Source organism: Strix aluco, chromosome W (genome assembly GCF_031877795.1).
Source record: "Strix aluco isolate bStrAlu1 chromosome W, bStrAlu1.hap1, whole genome shotgun sequence".
NCBI lineage: Eukaryota > Metazoa > Chordata > Aves > Strigiformes > Strigidae > Strix > Strix aluco.
Window position 1 is genome coordinate 21,647,174 of NC_133970.1, and position 27,246 is coordinate 21,674,419.

Consider the following 27,246-nt stretch of genomic DNA (forward strand, 5'->3'; position numbering starts at 1 on the left):
GTCGCAACGCATAGTCCAAGGGCAATCAAAAGAGACTTCAGTGTCGGGGAAGGTAGCTGGTCTGCCGATAACCTGATTGAAGAGGAGTTTGACCTTGACAAGATTCCAGTGTACCCTTGAGATAGGGAAGCTTTGCTTCAAGCAAATAACTTTCAAGGAGCTGCAGACTACACAGCAGGATGAAGTAAGCAGGGAGAAAACTGATAAAGGTTATCCAATGAGAATGTTAAAAACAACTTTTTGACCAATTATATTGTGACACTCTGGCACCTGAAATATATAAAAATGCATGCTTTTAGTACTAAAAAAAACTAGCTGCTTGTTCACCCATGTGAGTGTGTGTGTGTGTTGCTTTGTCCGTCTCTACAGCGACATCTGGTGACCCCGACGCGCGACGATGACGTGCAACAAGGCCGAGATCGCGACTTGGCAAGGACGTGATTCGGGATTCGCAACTTTGTGAAAGTGGGCTGCAGGATGACGTGCAGCAGAGATGGAGCCCGGTGAAGCTGAGAGCAGTGGGAATCTGCTTGGTCCGGACCTGAACTTTGACACCTAATAAGGTGAACCACCGGGAACGGGACTATAGCCATGGGACAGCATTTAACGAAAGAAGAAGGAAAAATACTGTCCACATGGAAAGCATTGCTTAAACGTAAGGGTGTTAAGACTAGTGAATACGGGCTAAGGCGAATGCTCGTTTGGAGTAACATGCACAGATTTGAAGCAACAGCTGCCACGGCATTTAGTGTATCAGTGTGGCAGGCAGTAGGGCAAAAATTATGGGATGCAATTTCTAAAGGGTCAAAAGAAGCAGCAGAATTGGCTACTACTTGGAGGCTGCTGAGTGACACTCTAAAAGAATGGAAAGCAGAGCGGGACAGTAAGGAAAGGGACCTAGAGGCAGCAACCGCTGAGACAAACGAAAAATTCTCTGATAACGAAAAATTCTCTGATCAAGATCATGACATAGAAACTGTAACAGAGAAACTGGGAGCGTTACAACTCCCTGTGGAGCCTGATTTGCCTAATTCTTCAACTAAAGATCTAAATAAGAAACTAAATAAATCCCCTAGTTACCCTTCGCCTGCTGATCAGATTAAAGTTGTGAGCACCTGGAAGTCCTCAAAAGACTATTCCTATGGGTTTAATTATAAAACCCCCTCTCAGCAGCTAGAAGAATTTGCTAATAAAGGCAAACCTACTGTACCCCGTGCCCCCCCATGGGAAAAGAGGAGTTCCAGTTACCTCACTCCTCTTCCGTCACTCATATGCATGTTCCTTTGCCAAATGATGAGGACAAATGCTCAATGCAGCCCGCTCAAATTAAAGATTGTTCCGCTCTGTCCTCTGTAGCAGGCAAAAAACCCTGTACAGGGTCTGTCAAACGTCATTCACAACCACCTCCTCTGCCTCCACCTAGTCAATATCAAACCCCTAGTCAGCAGTTACAGATGATGAAACAAAGCTCTAACTTTATAGAACCTACTGCACCCCCCGCGGAAGAAGAGATAGAAACAGAATCAACAGTGAATCCCTCTCATATCCCTTTGTCTTTCTCGGGGGACAGTACTGATGAGGATGAGGAGGAGGAGGGAGGAGCGGGCGCAGTAATAAATGCAACTGCAACGTCACAGATTGCAGACCCTGACCGTGTCAGCAAATCCGCCCTCCCGTGGACTTTTCCCCCTGCTACTGTGACTGTTATGCCTCGTCACCCTGCTCGGTTTTGGGCGCAGGTTAGAAAGCAAGCTGCCGAAGTGGGAAACTGGGATCTAGTTGAGAAACTCGATTCCTGTCGTCCGCAAACTTATAATGATACCGGTGCCCCGGGAGCATTTCCTGTTTATAAGGCAGTGGCTGGCACTAACCAACATGACGAGCACAACCCCATCTCATGGAAGGAAGGTGGTGCAAGATTTACAAACAAAATCAGCACAGTTTGGTATTAACTCTCCTGAGGTCATGCAGTTAATTAGAATCATCAGTACCGACTTGTCATGGCCTTATGATATTACTCATCTTGCACAAGTGTTATTTCAGCCTATACAGCTTATGGTCTTTCAGTCTACATGGAGGCAAATGGCTCAAGCCATTGCGACTAATAATAGGGGACTGCTGCTGGACGATCCACGGCTTGGTGTTGGTGAAGATGCTTTACTAGGAGTGGGACCGTTTAGTAATCCTCAATTACAGGCGACATGGCACCCCCTTATTTTAGAACAATCCCAACAATTAGGAATTAATGCCTTGAAAAGAACCATGGAGCTAGCGGCCCCAAAGCAGAAATATGTTGCTATTCATCAGGGACCCAGAGAACCGTTTTTGCAGTTTGTTGAAAAAATTTCTGCCGCTTTAGAAAAACAAGTAGACGATGATGGACTGTGGCAGATATTGTGTAAGCAATTGGCAAGAGATAATGCTGATGAGGACTGCCAAAAAATTATTGAAGCCATGCCTGGAGTCCCCTTTGTACCTGATATGGTTGCTGCATGCTCTGAAGTTGGCCCTGTGGAGCATAAAGTGGATGCACTAGCTAAGGCCATGAAGGCTAAATCTGCTCCCAAGTGCTTTGGATGTGGACAGGAGGGACATGTTAAAGCAAATTGCCTTGCCAGACAAGAAAATCCAAGAAACTCTGCCAGCAATTCCGCAGGAGTAACCTGCAGCCGCTGTGGAAAAATAGGGCACTTTGCCAAACAACGTCGGTCCAAATTTCATGCTAGCAGACAGCCTCTCCAGGGAAACGGGAAGGCGAGCACGTGACGATAAAAGATCCCTCCCACACGTCAGGGGCTCGCCACCTCTCTGTGAGCGGCTCACAGCCAAAACTGTCAGGTCAGCAGGACTGGATGTATCCACTGCCGACACAGTAACCATTACGACGACAGACATCGTTAAAGTACCGTTAGATGCTAAAGGACCTATAGGGCGAGGGCTGAGTGCTTTATTGACTGGGAGATCTAGCAGTACCTTAAGTGGATTAATTGTGCATGTGGGAATTATCGATGATGATTATACTGGGCAAATTTGTGCTATGATTTCTACTCCCTATCCACCTGTGACCATTCCCAAAGGAACTCGAATTGCTCAACTTGTAGCATTTTTGAGCTGTGTTCCTAAAACAGAACGTCGGGAGTGACATGACAGAGGATTTGGCTCCACAGGACCCCCCGCAGGTCTTCTGGTCACAGACTGTCTCATCACAAAGTCCACAGATGGCCTGTATACTATCCAGCAGAGGGCACTCGCCGACAGCAGTAAAACTTACGGGACTTCTGGACACAGGAGCTGACTAACTATTATATCTCAGTACTCGTGGCCACCCACCTGGCCAATTGTAAATACGGGAATGGGAGTGGTAGGACTGGGAGGGTCAACACAAGCAGGAGTAGCAGCTATGCCTATTCTGATCACCAGTCCTGAGGGTCAACAGGCGACCGTCAAGCCCTATGTGACGGCAGCCCCCCTGAACCTATGGGGGAGGGACTGTTTGTCACAATGGGGAGTGAAGATCACTACGGATTTTTGACAGGGGGCCACTGTGCTGCAGGGTGTAAAACAACCCACACTTGCGTTGACCTGGTTAACAAATAACCCTGTGTGGGTAGATCAGTGGCCCCTGCCAATTGAGAAATTAGAGGCCCTGCAGGAGTTGGTGATGGAACAGCTAGCTGCTGGAGATATTGAGCCTTCTCACAGCCCATGGAGTACTCCAGTGTTTGTAATTAAAAAGAAATCAGGAAAATGGCGATTTTTGCATGAACTATGGCAAATAAATGCTGTTATGACCACAATGGGGGCCCTACAACCAGGCCTACCCTCACCTGCCATGATTCCTATGGATTGGGAAATCATTGTGATAGATTTAAAGGACTGCTTCTTTACTATCCCATTGGCATCCCAAGATAAAGAAAAATTTGCATTCTCTGTGCCTTCTCTAAATCATGCAGAGCCTTCGAAAAGGTACCATTGTAAAGTTTTGCCACAAGGCATGAAAAACTCGCCAACAATTTGTCAATGGTTTGTAGCCCAGGCTTTATCACCTGTGAGAGAAAAGTTCCCTACTAGCTATTGTTACCATTATATGGATGATATCCTGCTAGCAGCAGACAGCAAGGAGCAGTTGAACAGCATGGAGCATTTAGCCAGCGAGTCCTTGCAACAATATGGATTGGTTATTGCTCCTGAAAAGGTACAAAAGGTAGAACCAAGGAAATATCTGGGAATGACAGTTACAAGCAAGCAGGTTATGCCCCAACCTGTGAAACTCGATCTTGAAATTAGAACTCTCAATGATGTACAGAAACTGATGGGATCCTTAAATTGGACAAGACCCTATCTTGGACTTACCAATTCTCGGTTGCAACCATTATTGGAGTTACTAAAACAGTCTAATGATCCAGCAGAACCCAGAATACTGAACAAGGAAGCATTAAGTGTAATTCATATGGTAGAACAATCTATACGCGAGAGATTTGTCTCTCGAATAGATCTGTCTCAGTGAAGTGCTAAGGCTTGGACAACAGGCCCAAGCCTGAGTTGACCTATAGATGAATCCTGTATATTTTTTAACTGATAACCATTGTGCTAGTAGGTATTGTACTAAGTTATAACAACCCACTTATGCTGGTGTAAAAAGTGCTAAAGTATTGAAATACTGCAGCCTGAACAACAGGCCCCAAGCTGAAGCTGCTAACTTAGCATGTAGTCATTAGTAAAATATGTAAACTCGCTAGTGAAAGACAAAATATAATCAGTAGAGAGGAGAGAATGTATCCGACTTTCCTTTCGCAGCCTTCTTCAAGGCTGAGAACCTAAGTATTTGGCCTTGTTAGAAACTCCCTTGGTCTCCCCCACCGAGCCCTGGCCAAGATTTGGGTGGAATCCAACAGGAGAATGAAACCAGAAATTTTCCGCTCAAAACAAAGGTGCCACCTATTCTGGCTTGTCGATCTCTGGTATATAAGGCTGGGCCCATTCACAGCGACTTTGGAAGCCTCACCTATGGGTGGACGCACCGCGTAGGATTTCCCACTTGCCGGGACTGGCTCTCCAAATCCTCGCTGTAACCGGGGCTCCCCAGCGACTGCGGATCTGGATGATGATGATAATATATGCAAGTGGTGATGTATTTCTCTTAATTACTATTCTCTCTCTCGTGTAGTAATGATTTGATGCATTACTCTGTTTGTTGCTTTAAGTGCACTATTCTGCTTATTCTTACTGCATGTTCTCTGTATTACACTGTTACATTACTTGGTTATCGCCAGTAAAGTACGCCTACTCTTTTCACTCTGGTGTCCGAGTTTAATTGGTATCCTTAATCAGCAAAACATAAATTGGTGTCAGAAGTGGGATCCGACAAAAATGCCATTATTTAAGTTCAAAGGAAATTTGTCAAGTCCACCAGATACTCCCGGTTTGAAAAATCCTCCCTGTAGTTCCTGGGCCCAGCAGTGGGCTCAGGTCGGAGGACCGTGTGAACAATGGGAGAGCTGGCTGCAAGAAGCCCAACCATTAGATGTTCTAAATTATATGAAAAGGATACCTATTGGAAAAGGAAAAGAGATTACAAATTCAAGTAAACAGGGATGGATTTTGTTAACTGCATATAGAAAACAACACCAGAGTAAAGAGAGGCTGTTGTTGGAGCGCTCCCAGATGGTGCGACAGATATGTGACTTACGGAGTCAAATAGTGATGTTGTAATGCTGGAATAAGTTGCTTGCTGATAAGTTGGATACTTATCAGACAGTGGCAGAGAAAGCCACAGTGCGAGTAGCACAATATAAGTATAGAAACAGGAGAGGGCCGGATTTGTTGTGAACTTTGACCATTGGCACCGATATTGACTCTGAGACTTGGAACTTGTATATTGTACGTATGGTGTTAAATTTAGATTTGTCATTTGTCATAATTGTCTTAGTGGTACTTGTGGTTATAAGTGTAATTGTGTTGTTTGTGTAAATGGTGTAAGGGAGCTCCTTGTGTGGTAATATAAGATCGATCTGTTTAATCTAAGAGTGTGTGTGAGTGTGTGAGATGCGGCACTACTGTAAAAATGTTATCATGACTCTTTTGATTACTGAGATAGGAAATCCCCTTTGTGATGCGATAGAAAAATACAGCAGTAGCGTGACCTTGGGGAGTGGGACCCCCGAAGGAGTGCAGGGAATTGAGATACTCGAGACAGCCCTAAAGACAGTGAAAGTAGGATTTCTCGTAAGGAAATGTTTATGGCTTTGATAAAAGATGGCATGTCTCGTGAAAAAAAAAAACCAACTGACAGTGTTCCAACTAACGGGCTGTGGTGAATATATACACAGAGAGGGCTGAATAAACCTAGCAAGAGAGTGCAGAGTTCTAAAACTGAGAATCCAGGGACAACTCAGCCTACAGCACCCCTTCTCGAACCTCAACGGGACCCTGCATCTGCCCATGGAAGGCCCCCTTCCCCCCCCCGTAAGTGGATCACTGCTTCCGGGGCTGAAAGATGATTAGACACCATTTTCTGAGTTGTACCCTTTGCACGAGGCAAAGGAAGTGAATCAATATTATGATCAGTACAAATGAATTAATGGCCAAGCTCCAGGGTAGTGGGTGAAGAAGGACCGACAACCCCATGTGGAGCTTAAAATTTTTTTTTAGAACAAGCAGTCCCCACAAACTGTAAATACCCTGATTGACACTGGAGCAGAGGCCTCCTTAATATATTGGAATCCCAAGAAATTTAAAGGACAACCTGTAATTATTATAGGTTTAGGAGGAAAATAAATTAAAGCTGTACAAACACAAATAGAAATGAAAATAAGAAACCTCCCAAAATGATTATATTCAGTCATGATTGTCCCCATTCGTGGATATATAAAAGGTATAGAGATTCTAAAAAGACTAACTTTAAATCTTTCTGATGCTTGGTATCAATTTGGAGTTAAACCCTGTATTAGTGCCAGACCTATTACCGTCGGTAAAGTGAAAATGCCTCCTGTGCAGATCCCGACTGCAACTAAGTTAGTCATAATGAAGCAGTATAGAATTCCAGGAGGACATGAAGAGATATCACAGACAATTAGAGATTTATTAGATGTAGGAGCTTTAAAACTGACCATAACAGTGTGGAACAATCCAATATGGCCTGTCAAGAAAAACAATGGATCCTGAAGAATGACGGTGGATTTTAGAGAACTAAACAAACATACTCCACCGCTTGCAGCAGCTGTGCCAGACACTGTCACTTTAATAGAAGAAGTTCAGAAACATCCAGGAACTGGGTACGCTGTAATAGATTTGGCTAATGCATTTTTTACTATCCCAATTGCAGAAGAGCATTGGGATCAATTTGCCTTCACATGTCAGGGCCGGCAATATACTTTCACTAGATTACCACAGGGGTGGTTGCACAGCCCCACTATCTGTCATAGAATTATAGCTGAACACTTAGATGAAATACAGCTGCCTCCTCACACACAATTAAGTCAATATATAGATGATATTTTGATTCAAAGAAATGATGATGAGGAGGTACAACATGTTCTTGAATTAGTGGTAGATCACATGAAACAGAAGGGTTGGGAAATTAACCCTGCAAAAATCCAAGGACCATCTCAGACAGTGAAGTTTCTAGGAATTCAGTGGCACTGTGGGCATCGAGAAATACTGCCTAAAGCCCAACCAAAAAAAAAAAAAAAACCCAAACAAAAAAAAAAATTAGATTTTGCTGTACCGCAAGAAAAAAAAGAAGCTCAAAGATTTATTGGACTATTCAGCTTCTGGAGGCGACATATTTGCCATTTGGGACAAACTTTAACCCCTTGGTATAAGGTGACAAGGAAAAAAAAAAAAAAATGAATTTGAATGGGGAAATGAACAGCAAGATGGTTTTGAATTAGCTAAAGAAACCATTCAAAAGGCTTTTGATTTATGGCCTCTGCAGTAGGGAGAATTGGAGTTAAATGTGTCAGTAAATGGATGCCCAAAGATCACAGCATTCTGTCCAAAGGCTCCAACAATCATGCCAACCCCACATGGCGTTGACCACTCCAGAAATCCATCTCCTTTGCCAGGACAACCTGTCTTAGTCGAACTCCCCATGGTGGGAGCAGTACCATTGGTATTGGATACCCCAATAAACAAGTACACCTGGAAAGCCAAAGATGCTCATGGAAAGGAGCACAAAATTAATACAAGGTAGATTATTCCATCTTTCTAATTATAACCCACTTCCGATTCCCAAAATGAACCGAGAAGATTTTCTTTCTTTTTTCTTGCAGGTAAACCCCCCTGGAGACATATCCTGAGTCACGACAGGGGATCCTTATGTGAATTTAAATTTTTGTATAGTGTTGACGTTGTCTTATTAATGTTTTTAGGATGTATTGTCTATCATTGCAAAATTGCTTTGGGTGACCGTTCTCTCTCCCTTGATTCAGGGGGAAGCTCCAGCTTCCTAAATGTTAACCATGAAAAACTCGCCAACAATTTGTCAATGGTTTGTAGCCCAGGCTTTATCACCTGTGAGAGAAAAGTTCCCTACTAGCTATTGTTACCATTATATGGATGATATCCTGCTAGCAGCAGACAGCAAGGAGCAGTTGAACAGCATGGAGCATTTAGCCAGCGAGTCCTTGCAACAATATGGATTGGTTATTGCTCCTGAAAAGGTACAAAAGGTAGAACCAAGGAAATATCTGGGAATGACAGTTACAAGCAAGCAGGTTATGCCCCAACCTGTGAAACTCGATCTTGAAATTAGAACTCTCAATGATGTACAGAAACTGATGGGATCCTTAAATTGGACAAGACCCTATCTTGGACTTACCAATTCTCGGTTGCAACCATTATTGGAGTTACTAAAACAGTCTAATGATCCAGCAGAACCCAGAATACTGAACAAGGAAGCATTAAGTGTAATTCATATGGTAGAACAATCTATACGCGAGAGATTTGTCTCTCGAATAGATCTGTCTCAGGTAGTACAATTCTTTGTACTAATTGACAAAACTGTACCATTCGGTGCTCTAGTACAATGGAACCCTGAATGGGATGACCCATTACATATTCTAGAATGGATGTTTCTGTCATTCCAACCACAAAAAACTGCTCCTGGACTGTTTGAGCTTATTGCTGATGTAATCATAAAAGCGAGAAAGCGATGTTTAGAACTAACAGGGTGTGATCCGGCTATGGTTGATTTACCTGTGCAAAACTGGTATTTTGAATGGTGCCTGGCAAATAATAATGAGCTCCAGGCAGCCATGGCAGGTTTTCAAGGACAGATATCATATCACCTGCTATCACACCCGCTGCTGAAATTTGCTCGGTCAGAAAAATTTAAGCCAACTAGAACCCGTGAAAGGCCTCACTGTTTTTACAGATGGCTCAGGAAAAACAGGTAAGGCAGCAGTAGTATGGTATGAAAACCATGATTGGAAAAACAAGGTAGTACATCAAAAAGGTTCCCCACAGGTAGTGGAGCTACGTGCCATGGCTGTTGCCATCTCTATTTTTACTTCTCCTGTGAATATTGTAACTGATTCAGCATATGTAGCCAACTTGGTTGCTCGATTGGATAAAGTGGTCCTGACTATGTCAGACAATCAATTATTATTTGATGTGCTTTTGGAACTCTGGAAGAGTATTCAACAAGGAAAAGAACCGTATTTTGTGATGCATGTCCGTAATCATACTACTTTGCCAGGGTTTTACATGGAAGGCAATGCTAGAGTGGATGCTCTTGTTTCCACTATGGCTCTGAGTACTGTTCCTAACATGAAGCAACAAGCTGTATTATCGCATCAATTTTTTCATCAAGGCTTTTGAGCTTTATGACAGTGTCGGGGTCACCATTTGTCGGGGTCACCATTAGCCGGGGTCCTTATTTCTCCGTGCGGGAACAGGAACGACACAACACCAATATGATGATCAGATCGTCCACACTTTATTTCCCAATCCTGGTTACATTTATATTCTACTAAGTTCTGTACACGCACTCATCTATCTTCTAATAGGCTACAGGTTATCTGCACGTGCTTTTCATGCTCCTCTACAAGCATTTGCATTGGTTAATTGCAATTAGCACGTAAAGCCCAAAACTTGCCAAAACTCCCTTATCTCATACCCTGTTTTGCTCAGACTTGTGTGCTTTTGCTGACCACAGGTGTTTCTCACTTATCTGCTATCTTGTGTGTTTTTGCCAGCCTTATTTTGCTGGCCTTGTCTTCATCCTTGCATTCTTCTGCCTGCACTAACTTCCCTCCAGTGCGGCCCAGACTCCTACACGACAGCAGTTTGGTCTATCTCATACTGAAGCTCGCCCTATAGTAGCTGCCTGTCCTGATTGCCAAGGAACTCACACACCAGTGTATTTCAGTACCAACCCCAGAGGTATGCAGGCTCTACAAATTTGGCAAACTGATGTTACTCACATAAATGAATTTGGCCGACAGAAATATGTTCATGTTTCTATTGATACTTATTCTCATGCCTTGGTAGCAACAGCACATAATGGAGAAACAGGAAAAGATGTGATTCGACATTTGCAGAGGCCTTTTCTATGCTTGGGGTGCCGCGCCACATCAAAACAGACAACGGCCCAGCATATGTTTCACAGAAAGTTCAAACATTTTTCAATTTGTGGGGTGTTACTCATGTTACAGGAATTCCCCATTCCCCAACAGGACAAGCAATTGTTGAGCGTGCACATGGCACGTTGAAGCGGCAGCTTCAAAAACAAAAAGGGGGAATGATTGGGGAACCACCACAGGCATGTTTGGATAAAGCAGTTTATGTTCTTAACTTTCTCCATTATGGGGATAATTCTTCTCTACCTCCTCTTTTTCAACATTTTTCCTCTCTTTCTTCAAAACAGAATTTGCAAAAGGGCGTCAAAGTACATGTTAAAGATTTGGTTACTGGCCAGTGGAGTGGACCATGTGAGCTATTAACCTGGGGCAGGGGTTATGCTTGTGTCTCTGCAGATGCCGGCCCTCGCTGGGTTCCTGCTCGGTGTGTTCGGCCTGTGCTGGAACCTACATCTGGGTGAAGAATGGGTAGTTCCACAACCCAAGCAGAATATCTGGGTAACTCTGGCAAACATGACACATCAGGAAAATTTGTGTCTCTCTACTGCGAGCCCTGAAAACCCATATGCAGAAGATTGGTGCGGGAGTTAAACGCATGCAAATCATCACACAGTGATTAAGCAATGCCTACTTTAATATGGTGGACAAGCCTTTTATCATGAAGGTGAGAATCACGAGATACAATCACATGGTACAATTCTTTCTGATTTGACAGGTAGCTTTGCACATGCTCCTTAGGCTCTCTTCTGGTTGGATGAAAACTGCCACATCGACATTGTACAAACTTCTTCTCGGCCCAGGCCATCACCCTGAAGCTGTTTACCTTCCTGGGTTCTTCCTCATTCTTCCAGGGTCAGTCCCTCGTCACATCCTCGCTCATACACAGGATTGCTCACACGTCCATTTTCTTGCAGGGACTCCTTCTGAGTCCCCACACCCATTCTCCACGTGCTTGGTGGGATTGCCAGTAGACACGTGGCCGAACCCACTGCACAATGTAGATCTCTGCAACTCTCCAAAAAGCTGTACGGACAATTGGGATTTGGTGTGTGCTCACTTACCTCAAGTGATACAGGAACCACAAGAACTGGAACTATTAGGATCAGTAATCATGGACGCCTGCGTGGTTTTTAATTATACAAGTAGTACAAAACGTAAAGGACAGAACGTAAATGCCACTTTACCGATTTATCGCAATGCAACGGCTTGGTGTGCCTATACCACTCCGAAGGTATCTCAGTCATTTGGTGTTCCCGTTGCTCTACTCCCTGGAATATTCTTGATATGTGGGGATAGAGCATGGGGAGAACTGCCCTCAAAACTTAATGGTGGCCCATGTAGCCTTGGTCATCTTACTTTGCTAACACCTAGTATTACAATGATACACAAAAAATTGTGACATAAAAGGAATACACATCAATTTGCTGAGAACTGTGATGACAGAGTAACATTTTGGAATCCTGGTCAAATTATTGCATCCTCCCTTTTTGCACCAGGAGTCGCAGCTGTGGCTGCACTAAAGAAATTGACTGATTTGGAGTGTTGGCTGAGTAAGCAGGACAGGGCTACATCGCTGGCACTTAGTGGGTTACTAACTGATGTAGATAGCGTTAGACATGCTTCCTTGCAGAATAGAGCTGCCATAGATTTCTTGCTTTTAGCACAAGGACATGGGTGCGAAGATTTTAAAGGAACGTGTTGTATGAATTTATCGGATCATTCTGAGTCGATCCATAAAAGCATACAGCAGCTGAAAGAAGGAGTAAAACATTTACAGGTGGATGATAATCTAGATTGGTTAACAAAAATGTTCAAAGGCTGGGGACTATACGGATGGTTAATATCTTTGGTCAAGACTTTGGGACTAATTATCTTGATAGTTGTGGTTGTGTTACTGATGTTGCCTTGCTTTGTCAGTTTCTTGCAAAGGGCCCTGAAAAAACCTGTTCATGCAATATTTTTAGCACAAATACAAAAAGGGGGAATTGTCGGGGAAGGCAGGTGGTCTGCCAACAACCTGATTGAACAGGAGTTTGACCTTGACAAGATTCCGGTGTACCCTTGAGATAGGGAAGCTTTGCTTCAAGCAAATAACTTTCAAGGAGCTGCAGACTACACAGCAGGATGAAGTAAGCAGGGAGAAAACTGATAAAGGTTATCCAATGAGAATGTTAAAAACAACTTTTTGACCAATTATATTGTGACACTCTGGCACCTGAAATATATAAAAATGCATGCTTTTAGTAATAAAATAAAGCTAGCCGCTTATTCACCCATGTGAGTGTGTGTGTGTCGCTTTGTCCGTCTCTACAGTGACACTTCAGGGCCTTGGGACGGTTGGTAAGGGAATCTGGAGCATAGGTAATTTTTTTCCTCTATCCTTCCAGTTGCAGGCAGCAACATTGGAAGAAACAGATGGACCCAATCTATTAATACATGACTGTGGCTGGTGTCAACGCCAGAATTTTAGGTTTTTCAATAATGGGATGGTGTCATGTCCCGCTCAGACGAGGGAGACAAGTGACTCAGATTCACAAATCCCCAGTGGAGCGGACAACAAGTCTCCAAGTCCAAACATTTATTAGCTACCCACAATGTACTAATTGAACACACAATAATTGGCTAAGTATATAGCAAGTTGTGGCAAGCAATACAATATGCCTTGCATTTCTTAATAGGAAAGGGAAAAGAGGGAGATAGAGGGAATAGGGAAATACAGATCACCGGTCTGGGTTTCTGCGCTGATCCCGTCGGCGAGGGTTCCAGGAGGCACAGGAGGCAGCTGTCTTTTTCGCTGGCATCTGTCTTCTTCGCTTCACTGCACTCTCCGGAGTCCCCCCGCTTTCTTCCCCTCCCTTGATTTATACCCACTTTCCTTGGGTCCGTCCCCTAGGTCGACCCACATACCTACGTATCCCGTGTACGGGGAAGGGTAAGGTGTTTCATGGGATGATGTAATTAGCATGATCATGTTAGCCCTCGTTAGCATATTGAGGGGTGTTAACTTTAATATGCATTTCGTGGATAATGAAGCAAAGGTCATTCACCGGACAGATGGCCCTTGAAATTTGGCCAGGTGCACCAGAGCAGAGCCGTCCTGTCTCCACAGGGCTCCCTCCTCCAGCTGCATCTTGTGTTATTGGGGCAGCCTTATCAGCTTCGACCTCCACACCATCCACCCTGTGACTCATAGTTTTGTCTTGCGAGTGTTTGAGGCATTCCTTTGATCAGCCTCAACTTTTGCTTTCTCAGGATGTTTTTCTTAGTTTCTCACAGGCCTGGTTTCTCGTCTCTCACATCCCACCCCATCACTCAAACACTCCAAGTTCTTCTTTGACCATTGTGATCTCAAAAAGGTATAGGGAAAAAAAAGACAGAAGGTGAGAGAGCATATATCTAACTGCTGCAAGGCATACTATTAAAAGCAAAAATTGGCATAATATCACAATTCTAATATTTACAAGCCATCTTCCCCACCCCGTGAGTCCTGAGGATCCCAGTGATGTGACCCATGACCCAGGGTTCCATCCATCAAACTAGTCCATCAGTCAATAAAGTTCTCTGTTCCTGTTGGCGATCTTCTTCATCGTGGCACGGGTCTCCTCTATAGAGGTGGTGGCATTGTGGATGGTGATGCAGCATTCTCCCTCAGTTAGATTCAGCACACCGCACAGTCCATGTTCCTTCAGCAATGCTAGCTGGATTCTGCAACGCCATCTTAGATGCTTGTTGGGTCTGCACCTTTAATTCCTTAAAGGCATACCTTGTTAGTACATATAATTGCTAAGTTAAATTTTCTAAAACTATTTGAGGTTACACAATCACATTAGCAGGTCTATAAGGATTTAAATGGGAATACAATTTAATATTCAGGTACAATTCATTAATGCTTAATTTGTGGGATCAGACGCCTCCAGCTAGTCTTTGATTACTTCATCTTGCTGTTGGTGGATGTGGTGTTGTCAGGACCACATCCAGTTATATGAGCTAGCACTGTAATCTGTTTGGTATTTGCAAGCACCAGTTTGCAGTCACAGGTGACTCACAGGCTTCCTTTATTTTGGAGGTGATTCCCAATAAGGTAACTTAAGGCACAACTCCAGGTTAACCTTCTAATAAGTGAACTCATTAAATGTACCTGTAAAATTTCCTCGATTGTTGATTGTAATTGATTGGCAATGATTTATTCCACACTCAGCAGGTATGATTCCACACATTATATAATAATGTAAGCAGATTACAAATAATAACTAGCCAATAATGCCTACAGCCATTGAAAGTGCTAAAAGTAACATAGGTCTCCTGTTGTCCAGGATCAATGCTCTGTAAAACACATATATACATGACAAAACAATGATGGTTAGAAAGAAGGGACAATCCACCTGGTATTGATGCGGGATTCTTTCCCATGGGCATCAGTAGCCACCCATGAACAAATATTGATGGGAGTTTTTAGGGTTAGGGGTACTTGCCCCACGGTGGGCAAGTCTACTAGAACAGGTTGTCCAGGATAATGGAGCGGGTTTGCAGGGTCTTTAGTCTCTTTTTTCCTGGCGAGTATGGACGGAGGCTTAGGACAGAACGCGGTAAGTCGTGGGCACCCATTAATTCCCCACTGGCTGTTTATCTTTATTACTTCATCTGGCACCCGTTGTGGCCATCCTGGTTCGAGGGGTTTTAGGGCCTGCTTTAACAGTCCGTTGGTGCGTTCCACAATCCCATTTGCTTGGGGATAGTATGGAGTATGGAAAATCCACTGGATTCCTTCATCTCGAGCCCACTCCTGAACCACCCCGGCAGTAAAGTGACTACCATTGTCTGATTGGATCGATTTGGGCTTAGGCAAGCAGCTAAACCAGCGTTTTAACCCCTGTTGCAGGTGCATCCGCCCCGTGAAAACAGAGCTTCCTGGTTGTTGAAACGTGGCAGCTTTTGGCTGTCTTTGTTTTCAGGGTCTCGCGGTAGCTGAGACCTTTGACCAATGGGAGCCGCTATTGACTACAGGTCAGATTCAGCCTGGGTATAAATGGAGTCCCTTGGGGGAGCCATTTTGAGCTCGTCCCCTGGAGCTGCACGCTGCGGTCAGAGGACTCTCCCCTTGGGTCAGGACGCTGCCCAAGGAAACTCCTCGAGGTACTTTGGGTCGGGACGCTGCCCTGAGCAGGTCCTCGAGGTTGAGAGCCCTCACTTGTCAGGTGAGTGATAGAGCGTTTTGGGTTGTCGTTAAACCCTAGGTAGTGAAGTTTTGTTTACGTTTGGGGTTGTCGTTAAACCCTTAGGCTGTGAGGCTTCGTTTTACGTTTTGGGTTCTCGTTAAACCCACGAAGTGAAGTTTACGTTTGGGGTTGCCGTTAAGCCCCTGGGGTGTGAGGTTTTGTTTTACGTTTCGGGTTTCCGTTAAACCCCAGGAAGTGAAGTTTGCGTTTGGGGTTGTCGTTAAACCCCTGGGGTGGGGCTTTGTAAAGTATTTCGGGTTATTGTTAAACCCCAGAAAGTTATTCTGTTCTCCTCTTGTGGACATCCGGATCTGTAATCTACGGAGAGCTGACTGGTGGTTTTATGAAAAAAATAAATCTATTTATTTTTTTAAATTGGTGGCGGGTTGCTTATTTGGAAGCCTCCGTAACAATTGGCGTAGTCGGCAGGATGTCAATAGAGGAGTTGTTACAGAAATATAGCTGTGCCCCTTCCCCTTTAGAGATACAGTGGGCAAAAGAGAGGCGGCTTGACCCGGTAGAAGGTGTGAGAAAGTTGAAACAGAGCTGGGGAAGTTGGTGGATAAGCAGAAATGAAGGAAAAATGTGCGCCATATTGATACCGTAAAAGTCGGTCGGAGAAGAACTCTCTAAAACTCAGAAGTCAGAGTGTTAGAAAGCAGGCATTCTTTATTTCAGCGCTGGGTGCATGGGGGATCTCTCCACCAAACATGCACACCTTAAGCCAGTGAAACCCCGACCTAAATGCAGGTATCTCATACATATTCACAAGGTCTTACAATACAAACATACGTATTCATAATGATGTGTAATTAGTCCTGGAATTTCTGTATCAACAGTCTCTTCCGTAGGCCATAAATGTATCAACATTGTCATGCTTTCCTCCATCTTATCGAAACGTGATATGATGCACATCCTTGATCGGTGCCATCTTCCTTGGTTCTCGGTTTGATGTGTGATGCATATCCTTGAATGGGGAGTCATCCTTTGGGTTGCAAATCACAGGTGTCCCTCGTCTGCAGGGGGGGGGTGGGTGCAGGTGTCCTCCATCTCCGGGTATGCAGATCTCCTCCATCTCCAGGTGTCAGAGGCCCCAGTCCTTTGTCCTTGTTTTACAATTCAGAAATGCCTTGCTTTTACAGCTCAGAGATGCCTTGCTTTTACAGCTTAAAGGAATTTTAGTTTAAAGTATAATTTAAGTTTACTATAGCTAACTATTTTACAGTTATGCTTAACTTTCTTAATATACCTATATCATTCCCCCCTTTCTCTTCACGGTTGCAGAATTTATATGATGCAACCTAAAATACTTACTTATCAGAGCTAAGGTTAGTTTTAAGTATAGATTAACAGGTTATACATTCTTATAATATACTTATATAGATATATAAAGCATGTCCTTCACTGTAAATACATAACATGATTCATAATTTAGACTACAAACGTCTATTACAGCGGTTACAGCAATCACAGCACTGAATAGTTAAACAAGTTATTATTATCATAATAATAATCCCCAAAATTAAAACAAGTAATTGTTTCAGCCATTTGAAATTGGGTAACCAAGATGTCAGTGTATTCCAGATTTCTTCAAAGCCAAGAGAAGTATCATCTTTCTGCACCTCATGTAGTACACCTATCTGATGACATGCCTATTGGCACTCCAAATCTGGGAATTATTTCTTTTAGTAATATTTTTGCAACCTCCCGCGCTTTGTTGGTGCGGCAGGGAAAAGCTTCTGGCCATCCTGTGTATGTATATACTAACACCAATAAGTATTTTAGACTTCTTTTTCTGGGTAATTCAGTAAAGTCAATTTGCCAATACTCTCCTGGAGCTCCCCCTTCTATCACTTTTCCAAAGTGTATCTTATTCTGTGTTTTGGGATTGTTTTTACAACATATTTCACACCTCTCTGTAACTGACCTTATGGTTTCTACCATATTTCGGCCAATTATAAATTTCTGTAAATGTTTCAGAAGATTCTCAGTACCCCAATGAGCAGAGTTATGTTCCTTCTTTACCACTTCATATAATAAGGTGTATGGGACTACTACTAAACCTGAAGCTGTTACAGCCCACCCACTTTCTTTCTTTTCGGCTTCTAATTTTTCAATCAGTTTTAAATCTTGATTATCATATATCGGATGCTCAGGTAAATCTAACTGATGTTCTGGGACTAGTGCCTGAACTCCTATTGTGATGCCTTTTCGTGCAGCCCGTTTGGCAGCTTCATCAGCCAGCCTATTTCCACGTTGCTGTTCGCTGTCTCCTGTCTGATGTGCCTTGCAATACATTACAGCGACTTCCGCAGGCAGCTGTACACTCTCAAGGAGCCTCAGGACTTCTTCCTTATGTTTGATTGCTGTTCCCTGTGATGTTAAAAGTCCTCTTTCTTTCCATATAGCTCCATGGGCATGGATTACTCCGAATACATATTTCGAGTCAGTCCAGATATTTACTTTCTTTTCTTTGCTCAGTTCTAATGCTCTTGTCAGAGCAATTAATTCAGCCTTTTGAGCAGATACGCTCGGTGACAATGGTTCAGCTTCTATGACATTGGTCACAGTAGTCACTGCATATCCAGATGCACGCTGTCCATTTATAACAGAACTACTCCCATCTGTATATAGTTCTAGATCAGGATCAGGCAAAGGTGTATCTTTTAGGTCTGTTCTGCTGGCATATACTTCTTCAACGGTTCGCAGACAGTCATGTTCCAATTCCTTTGCCTCTTTTAAATCACCAGACAGGAAGGTTGCAGGGTTTAATATAGTTGTTGTTTTTAAGGTTGTGTCATCCTGGTCTAGTAGGACAGCTTGGTATTTAAGCATTCGGCTTGGGGATAGCCAATGATTCCCTTTCTGCTCCAAAACTGAAATTACCATGTGGGGTACATATACAGTTATGTGCTGCCCTAGGGTAAACTTCCGAGCTTCTTGTATTAACATGACTGTTGCTGCTACTGCTCTCAGGCATCCTGGCCACCCCTGACTCGTGGTATCTAGTTGCTTAGAGAAGTAAGCAACTGCTCGTCGTAAGGGCCCAAGAAATTGTGCCAGCACCCCTAAGGCTATTCCTTTCCTTTCATGCACAAACAGTTCAAAAGGCTTCTCAATATTTGGCAATGCTAGCGCTGGTGCTTTTAACAGCGATTGTTTTAGTTCTTTGAAGGACTGTCTTCCTTCTCTAGTCCATGCTAAACAGGAATCAGCAGAGGTTTTTAATATCTCATATAACGGTCTCACCATTAGTCCGTAGTCATCAATCCATAAGCGACACCAACCAGTCATCCCGAGGAAGGTCTGCAGTTCTCGGAGAGTCCTGGGTTCTGGGAGTTGACAGATGGCCTTCTTCCTTTCGGCTGACAGCTGCCGGTGTCCTTTAAAAATCTCAAAGCCCAAATACATTACAGTCTCTTGGGCAATTTTTGCTTTTTCTCGCGACACCCGATACCCACTCATTCCCAGGAAATTCAGAAGGATAATGGTTAACTGTAAACATTCTTCCCTGGATTCTCCAGCTATAAGGATGTCATCTACGTACTGTAGAACAACGCCTTCCCGATTTTCTAGTCGCCAACCCTCAAGTTCTTTGGCAAGTTGATTTCCAAAAATCGTCGGACTGTTTTTAAATCCCTGTGGAAGCACTGTCCAAGTGTATTGGGTCTTTCTCCTGGTTTCTGGATTTTCCCATTTGTCACGTCCCGCTCAGACGAGGGGGACAAGTGACTCAGATTCGCAAATCCCCAATGGAGCGGACAACAAGTCTCCAAGTCTAAACATTTATTAACTACTCACAATGCACTAATTGAACACACGATAGTTGGCTAAGTATATAGCAAGTTGTGGCAAGCAATATAATATGCCTTGCATTGCTTAATAGGAAAGGGAAAAGAGGGAGATAGAGGGAATGGGGAAATACAGATCACCGGTCTGGGTTTCTGCGCTGCTCCTGCCGACGAGGGTTCCGGGAGGCACGGGAGACATCCGTCTTTTTCGCTGGTATCCGTCTTCTTCGCTTCACTGCACTCTCTCTCCTCGGGGCGCGCCCCCCCCCCTTCCCTTCTTGATTTATACCCACTTTCCTTGGGTCCATCCCCTAGGTCGACCCCCATACCTACGTATCCCATGTACGGGGAGGGGTGAGGTGTTTCATGGGATGATGTAATTAGCATGATCATGTTAGCCCTCGTTAGCATATTGAGGGGTGTTAACTTTAATATGCATTTCGTGGATAATGAAGCAAAGGTCATTCACCGGACAGATGGCCCTTGAAGTTTTGTCCAGGTGCACCAGAGCAGAGCCGTCCTGTCTTCACAGGGCTCCCTCCTCCAGTCCCATCTTGTGTTATTCGGGCAGCCTTATCAGCTTCGACCTCCACACCATCCACCCTGTGACTCATAGTTTTGTCTTGCGAGTGTTTGAGGCATTTCTTTGATCAGCCTCAACTTTTGCTTTCTCAGGCTGTTTTTCTTAGTTTCTCACAGGCCTGGTTTCTCGTCTCTCACATCCCACCCCGTGACTCAAACACTCCAAGTTCTTCTTTGACCATTGTGATCCCAAAAAGGTATAGGGAAAAGGAAGACAGAAGGTGAGAGAGCATATAGCTAATTGCTGCAAGGCATACTATTAAAAGCAAAAATTTGCATAATATCACAATACTAATATTTACAAGCCATCCTCCCCACCCCGTGAGTCCTGAGGATCCCAGTGATGTGACCCATGACCCAGGGTTCCATCCATCAAACTAGTCCATCAGTCAATAAAAAGGTTCTCACTTCCCGTTGTTGATCATCTTCATCATGGCACGGTCTCCTCTATAGAGGTGGTGGCACTGTGGATGGTGATGCAGCATTCTCCCTCAGTTAGATTCAGCACACTGCACAGTCCATGTTCCTTCAGCAATGCTAGCCAGATTCTGCAACGTCATCTTAGATGCTTGTTGGGTCTGCACCTTTAATTCCTTAAAGGCATATCTTGTTAGTACATATAATTGCTAAGTTAAATTTTCTAAAACTATTTGAGGTTACACAATCACATTATCAGGTCTATAAGGATTTAAATGAGAATACAATTTAATATTCAGGTACAATTCATTAATGCTTAATTTGTGGGATCAAACCCCTTCAACTAGTCTTTGATGACTGCATCTTGCTGTTGATGGATGTGGTGTTGTAAGGACCACATCCAGTTATATGAGCTAGCACTGTAATCTGTTTGGTATTTGCAAGCACCAGTTTGCAGTCACAGGTGGCTCACAGGCTTCCTTTATTTTGGAGGTGATTCCCAATAAGGTAACTTAAGGCACAACTCCAGGTTAACCTTCTAATAAGTGAACTCATTAAATGTACCTGTAAAATTTCCTCGATTGTTGATTGTAATTGATTGGCAATGATTTATTCCACACTCAGCAGGTATGATTCCACACATTATATAATAATGTAAGCAGATTACAAATAATAACTAGCCAATAATGCCTACAGCCATTGAAAGTGCTAAAAGTAACATAGGTCTCCTGTTGTCCAGGATCAATGCTCTGTAAAACACATATATACATGACAAAACAATGATGGTTAGAAAGAAGGGACAATCCACCTGGTATTGATGCGGGATTCTTTCCCATGGGCATCAGTAGCCACCCATGAACAAATATTGATGGGAGTTTTTAGGGTTAGGGGTACTTGCCCCACGGTGGGCAAGTCTACTAGAACAGGTTGTCCAGGATAATGGAGCGGGTTTGCAGGGTCTTTAGTCTCTTTTTTCCTGGCGAGTATGGACAGAGGCTTAGGACAGAACGCGGTAAGTCGTGGGCACCCATTAATTCCCCACCGGCTGTTTATCTTCATTACTGCGTCTGGCACCCGTTGTGGCCATCCTGGTTCGAGGGGTTTTAGGGCCTGCTTTAACAGTCCATTGGTGCGTTCCACAATTCCATTTGCTTGGGGATAGTATGGAGTATGGAAAATCCACTGAATTCCTTCATCTTGAGCCCACTCCTGAACCACCCCGGCAGTAAAGTGACTACCGTTGTCTGATTGGATCGATTTGGGCTTAGGCAAGTAGCTAAACCAACGTTTTAACCCCTTCACCGTATTTTCTGCAGTTGCTCGAGATACAGCTTCTGCTTGAGTTAGGCCTGATACTATTTCCACCCCCACCAATACATAACGTTTTCCCTCAGAGAGCCGGAAAGGGCCAATATAATCCACCTGCCAGGTGTCCCATAGTCCCTTGTTGTCCCTTAGGTGTAGGGGTTGGTCCTTAAGAGGGTTGTGCTCTCCCAGCCGAGTACGACATAGACTACACGCTGAAATAATGGTATTGCACAATTCCCTGGTTACGGACCATCCCCTGCTTATCGCTTCTTTAAACAAATCTTTGCTTCCTGAATGACCCCGCTTTACATGCAGCCATTCCAGTAAGTGTTCCCATTTCTCCTCCTCACCTTCTGTAGCAGTTCTCATCAAACGAGTCATTGAATCCACCTGGTTGTTTAGCAGGTGGGCAGGGTGATTTCCTGACTGGTGTGCAGCAACCCATCCTACTAAAAAGGACTTCCGTTTTGCAATGTTTAAGATTTCCTCCCACTTTTCACGCTGCCACACTGGTACCCGATTTACTTCCCAGTGGTTTTGTTCCCAAAATGTAAGCCATTCGGTACATCCCTTGAATACGGCATAGGAGTCTGTGTAAATAAATACTGGTTCTGTAGTCTCAGCTTCTTTAACAATCACGCTCCATACCGCTGTTAACTCTCCCACCTGAGCACTTCCCTCACCCTCTGTTATGATTCGGTCCCCCGAGTCAACATGCAGTGCTACTGCTCGGTATTTCCATACCTTTCCCTCTCTTCTAGAAGATGCATCGGTGAACCATACATTCTTTAGATGGGTTTCAAATGGGGGAGCAGGTTTTATGTATGAGGGAGGAGGTTCAGGGTGGTCAGAAGGTGGATCTTGTATTTTGAGCACTTTGGGTGCCCCCTCCTCTATCTGATACGTGTGGCAGTAATGATCTAATTGTGCATACCACTTCCTAACTGTGTCTCGCTGCGCAACCCCCACAGGAGGGGGGGTTCCGGCCAGTACTGGTTTCAGGACCTTAAAGGGTCCTCGTAGAATGATTAGTTGCTGCCTTATGATTTTTTCAGCTTCCTGCAAAGCTAGGGTAACCACAAAAAGACCCTTCTCCCAGATCGAGTAAGGCTTTTCTGCATCTTTGAAACTGCGCGAATGAAACCCTATAGGGCGAGTGGTACCCTCCGGCCCACGTTGCCACATATGTATGGATAGTCCATGAATTGCAAAACCCCACTCAATTTGGAATGGATCTGTTGGATGTATCGGCCCTAAAGCCTGATATACTCCAGCCTCAAAGATTAACAGCTTTAAGGCTTCTTCATGGACAGGAGTCCAGTCCCAAGTAGCCCTTTTGCGTGTCAAATCATATAAAGGACGAGCTATGATGGAAAAATCGGGAATATGTTTCCTCCAAAATACCAGCAAGCCTAAGGCATGTTGCAGCTCCTTCTTATTTTCAGGGCTCTTTACTTCTTCCAGGGTAGTTAAAGTTTCTGGGGGAATACACACTGTTCCTCCCCGCCACCAAATACCCAGAAACTTTACCTCAGAGGATGGGAGTTGTACCTTTTCAGCTGGAATTTGGAGCCCTAAATTTTCTAGGTGGGTGATTATCTCTGTCTGGGTCTGTCCCACTGCAGCAGCATCAGAGCCACCAATCAGAACGTCGTCAATATATTGATATATCCTGACCCCTTCCCTTGGAGGGATTTGAGCAAGCTCCTGCGCTAGTGCATAATGAGCGATGGTCGGCGAATGGCAGTATCCCTGGGGGAGACGTGTAAAAGTAAATTGCACGCCTTCCCATGTAAAGGCAAAGCGATCTCTGTCTGCCTCCTGTATGGGGACCATAAAGAACATATCTTTCACATCAATAGTTGCTAAGATCTGGTGGGCTTGTTCCTGTATGGTTGCAATCAGTTCAGCTATGTTAGGCACTGCAGCTGTTAGAGGACCTGTATTGGCATTTAATCGCCGATAGTCAATTGTCAGACGCCACTTTCCGTTAGGTTTACGGACTGGCCACACTGGGGAATTATAGGGTGAGTGAGTTGGAACGATTATCCCTTGCTCCCGCAGCTCTGCTATTACCGGAGTGATCCCCTCCCTTGCACCTAACGGTAAGGCGTAGGGTTTCACATTAACAGTTTTAGAAGGAGGAAGCGCAGGCGCTTGCTGTAAAAGTCTGATAGAGGCAGTTGGGGACCCAAATTTCCATTCCCTTCCTTTTGAATCCACCCAAGCTTGTCCCTTCAATAGGTCAAGTCCCAGGATATTTGTGGGGAAATTTCCCAGGATCATCATAGCCTCTGTTGCAGTTTCATTCCCAGGTAACCAGCATTTCACCCGAGCAGTCGGCTGTGGCTTAGAGTCCCCGAAAACATCTGTAACCCAGATCTGCTTTTTGTCAGCAATTATGCCATTCCGCTTGGCAACCTCAGTTTGGAGTGCTGAAATCTGAGCACCCGTATCTACGAGAAACGTAACTGGAGTTTTAAAGGGACCGAGCGGAAAGGTAATCAACAAGTCTCCTTTAGTATTCTCTGTGAGCCTCCTTAAGTGGACCCACCCGCCATCCCCCGGCTCACTTACTGGGGATGGCGCATCCAGTTTCCCGACCCTAAATCAATCAAGTCTTCTTCAGGGGCAGTTGGTGTTTGAGAAGCAATTACCACCATCTCGTTAGTTTCCAGCTCTGTCCCTCCCTTTGCTCGAAAGGTCCGCTCGGTTGGGGGGGGCAGCTTTCTTTTATCTTTCCAGGCTCGAATGAGCTTTTCTAAAACTGTAGTAGGCATACCATCCATTAACTCTCGGGGAATCCCCTGTTCAATTCCCTCAGTCCACAAGAGGTTTCTCTTTGCTCTTAAAACTTGCGGAGGGGAAGGAGGCGGATTTTCCTGCTGTTCCACTCTGCGTACCGAGGGCTTAGGTTTACCCGTTCCCCTGGTAAGGCCCATTCTCCGGCCATAATTTATTAAGTCCTGAGCTATCTCTCCCCAGGTCATGGCTTCTCCCCCCGCCCGTCTCCCCCCTCGCGGGGCTAATGCATTCCGCAAACGATCTTGTAATTGTACTGCATGTGATTTCAAAGAGTCCAGCAAGCCCTGAATCAGGGGAGTCATTTGATCAGGGTTAGCAATTAATAGCATTGGGGAAGGCTGCTGCGGAACCAAACGCCTGTCATGCATTAACTGGAGACAAGCAGCCTTCTGCAGACTTTCAGTCAAATGATTTACGGTTGGGGTCTCAATACATACTGGATCCCCCCTTTCCAAGGGGTCCAGACCCCCAGCCCAATAAGCAGCTCGTTGAGTTAACGACCACGGCTCTCTCTGGTCATCAGTAACTAAGAAAACCCCTGGCCCCCAGTATCCCTGGGCCTCATCTTCTGATAACAAAATTCGGTCGCCACCAGTCAAAGATACCCTCCACACGTATTCAGTCTCAGTTTCCTGAGCTAGTCTGGTATATTTCTCCTGAATTTTTGCAAGCTCAGTCGCTGGATATGGTGTAGTTCGAATGGTGACCTGCGGAGCTCTTCCACCCTGACCCTCGGTGGTCTCCGTTTTAATTAATGGTCTTAAATTTGCCCCCTCATTTTTGGGGTAAAAAATTTCTCGGCTTATCTCTAAATCCTTTGTTGGATACAAGGGTCTGGCTGCTGCTTTTGCCAGACTCGTAACTCCCTGTTCACTATCCGGAACAGAGCCGAAATCTGTCCGGTTGCAGGTTTCTTGTTCATTCATCTCTTTTTCGGACCGTGAGATTTTTTCTCGGTCCAAGGCATCTAACAGAGCCATGTGAAATCGCTGAGAGGTGTTACGCTCATCAGCTAATTGGCTTTTCAGAACTTCAGTTTGCTCTTGCCAGAGTTTAGCTTTTTGTTCAGTAACTTTACGTTCCTCAACCAATTGATCCTGGAGAGCTTTTACCAGATCTTGTAAGGATTTGATCATTTCCCCTTCTAATTGTTTCTTAACATGTTTATCTTTTTGGGCTGCAGTCAGTGCTGCCCCCAATACAGCGCACACTACAGCTTTTCCTTTGCCTGGTCGCGACCCTTGCACCCCCGCAAGTGCACTGATATAGCTTGCCACTGCTTCTGGATTATGCCAATTATCGTGGGCCCAAACCTCTACTAAATGAGGAGGACAAGCCTTATACTCCTTCAGTTTCTCAAAAATAGGGGAGCAGTCAAGCACCGACATTTCCTGGCCAGTCATGGCTTGCCACTGCTCGAACCTCTCCTGGCTTAGAGCTGAGAGGTCACTTCCCGATTCTCCCTGTCCTTATCGGATAGAGAATCGGTATCCCTCCGACCCTTTCCCAGCGTATAGCTGAGGGGCCAATTCCCAGTTCTCCCTGTCCGAGTTGGTCGGATAGAGAACCAGTATCTCATAAGACTTTCCGACACCGAAGGGGATCCTGCCGACTACGCCAATTTTAATGTCACGTCCCACTCAGACGAGGGGGACAAGTGACTCAGATTCGCAAATCCCCAATGGAGCGGACAACAAGTCTCCAAGTCTAAACATTTATTAACTACTCACAATGCACTAATTGAACACACGATAGTTGGCTAAGTATATAGCAAGTTGTGGCAAGCAATATAATATGCCTTGCATTGCTTAATAGGAAAGGGAAAAGAGGGAGATAGAGGGAATGGGGAAATACAGATCACCGGTCTGGGTTTCTGCGCTGCTCCTGCCGACGAGGGTTCCGGGAGGCACGGGAGACATCCGTCTTTTTCGCTGGTATCCGTCTTCTTCGCTTCACTGCACTCTCTCTCCTCGGGGCGCGCCCCCCCCCCCCTTCCCTTCTTGATTTATACCCACTTTCCTTGGGTCCATCCCCTAGGTCGACCCCCATACCTACGTATCCCATGTACGGGGAGGGGTGAGGTGTTTCATGGGATGATGTAATTAGCATGATCATGTTAGCCCTCGTTAGCATATTGAGGGGTGTTAACTTTAATATGCATTTCGTGGATAATGAAGCAAAGGTCATTCACCGGACAGATGGCCCTTGAAGTTTTGTCCAGGTGCACCAGAGCAGAGCCGTCCTGTCTTCACAGGGCTCCCTCCTCCAGTCCCATCTTGTGTTATTCGGGCAGCCTTATCAGCTTCGACCTCCACACCATCCACCCTGTGACTCATAGTTTTGTCTTGCGAGTGTTTGAGGCATTTCTTTGATCAGCCTCAACTTTTGCTTTCTCAGGCTGTTTTTCTTAGTTTCTTACAGGCCTGGTTTCTCGTCTCTCACACCATTCAAAGGCAAATAGGTCTTGGCTCTCTGAGGCCACGGGAATGCAGAAAAAGGCATCTTTTAAATCTAGTACAGAAAACCATCCTTGTTTATCTGTCA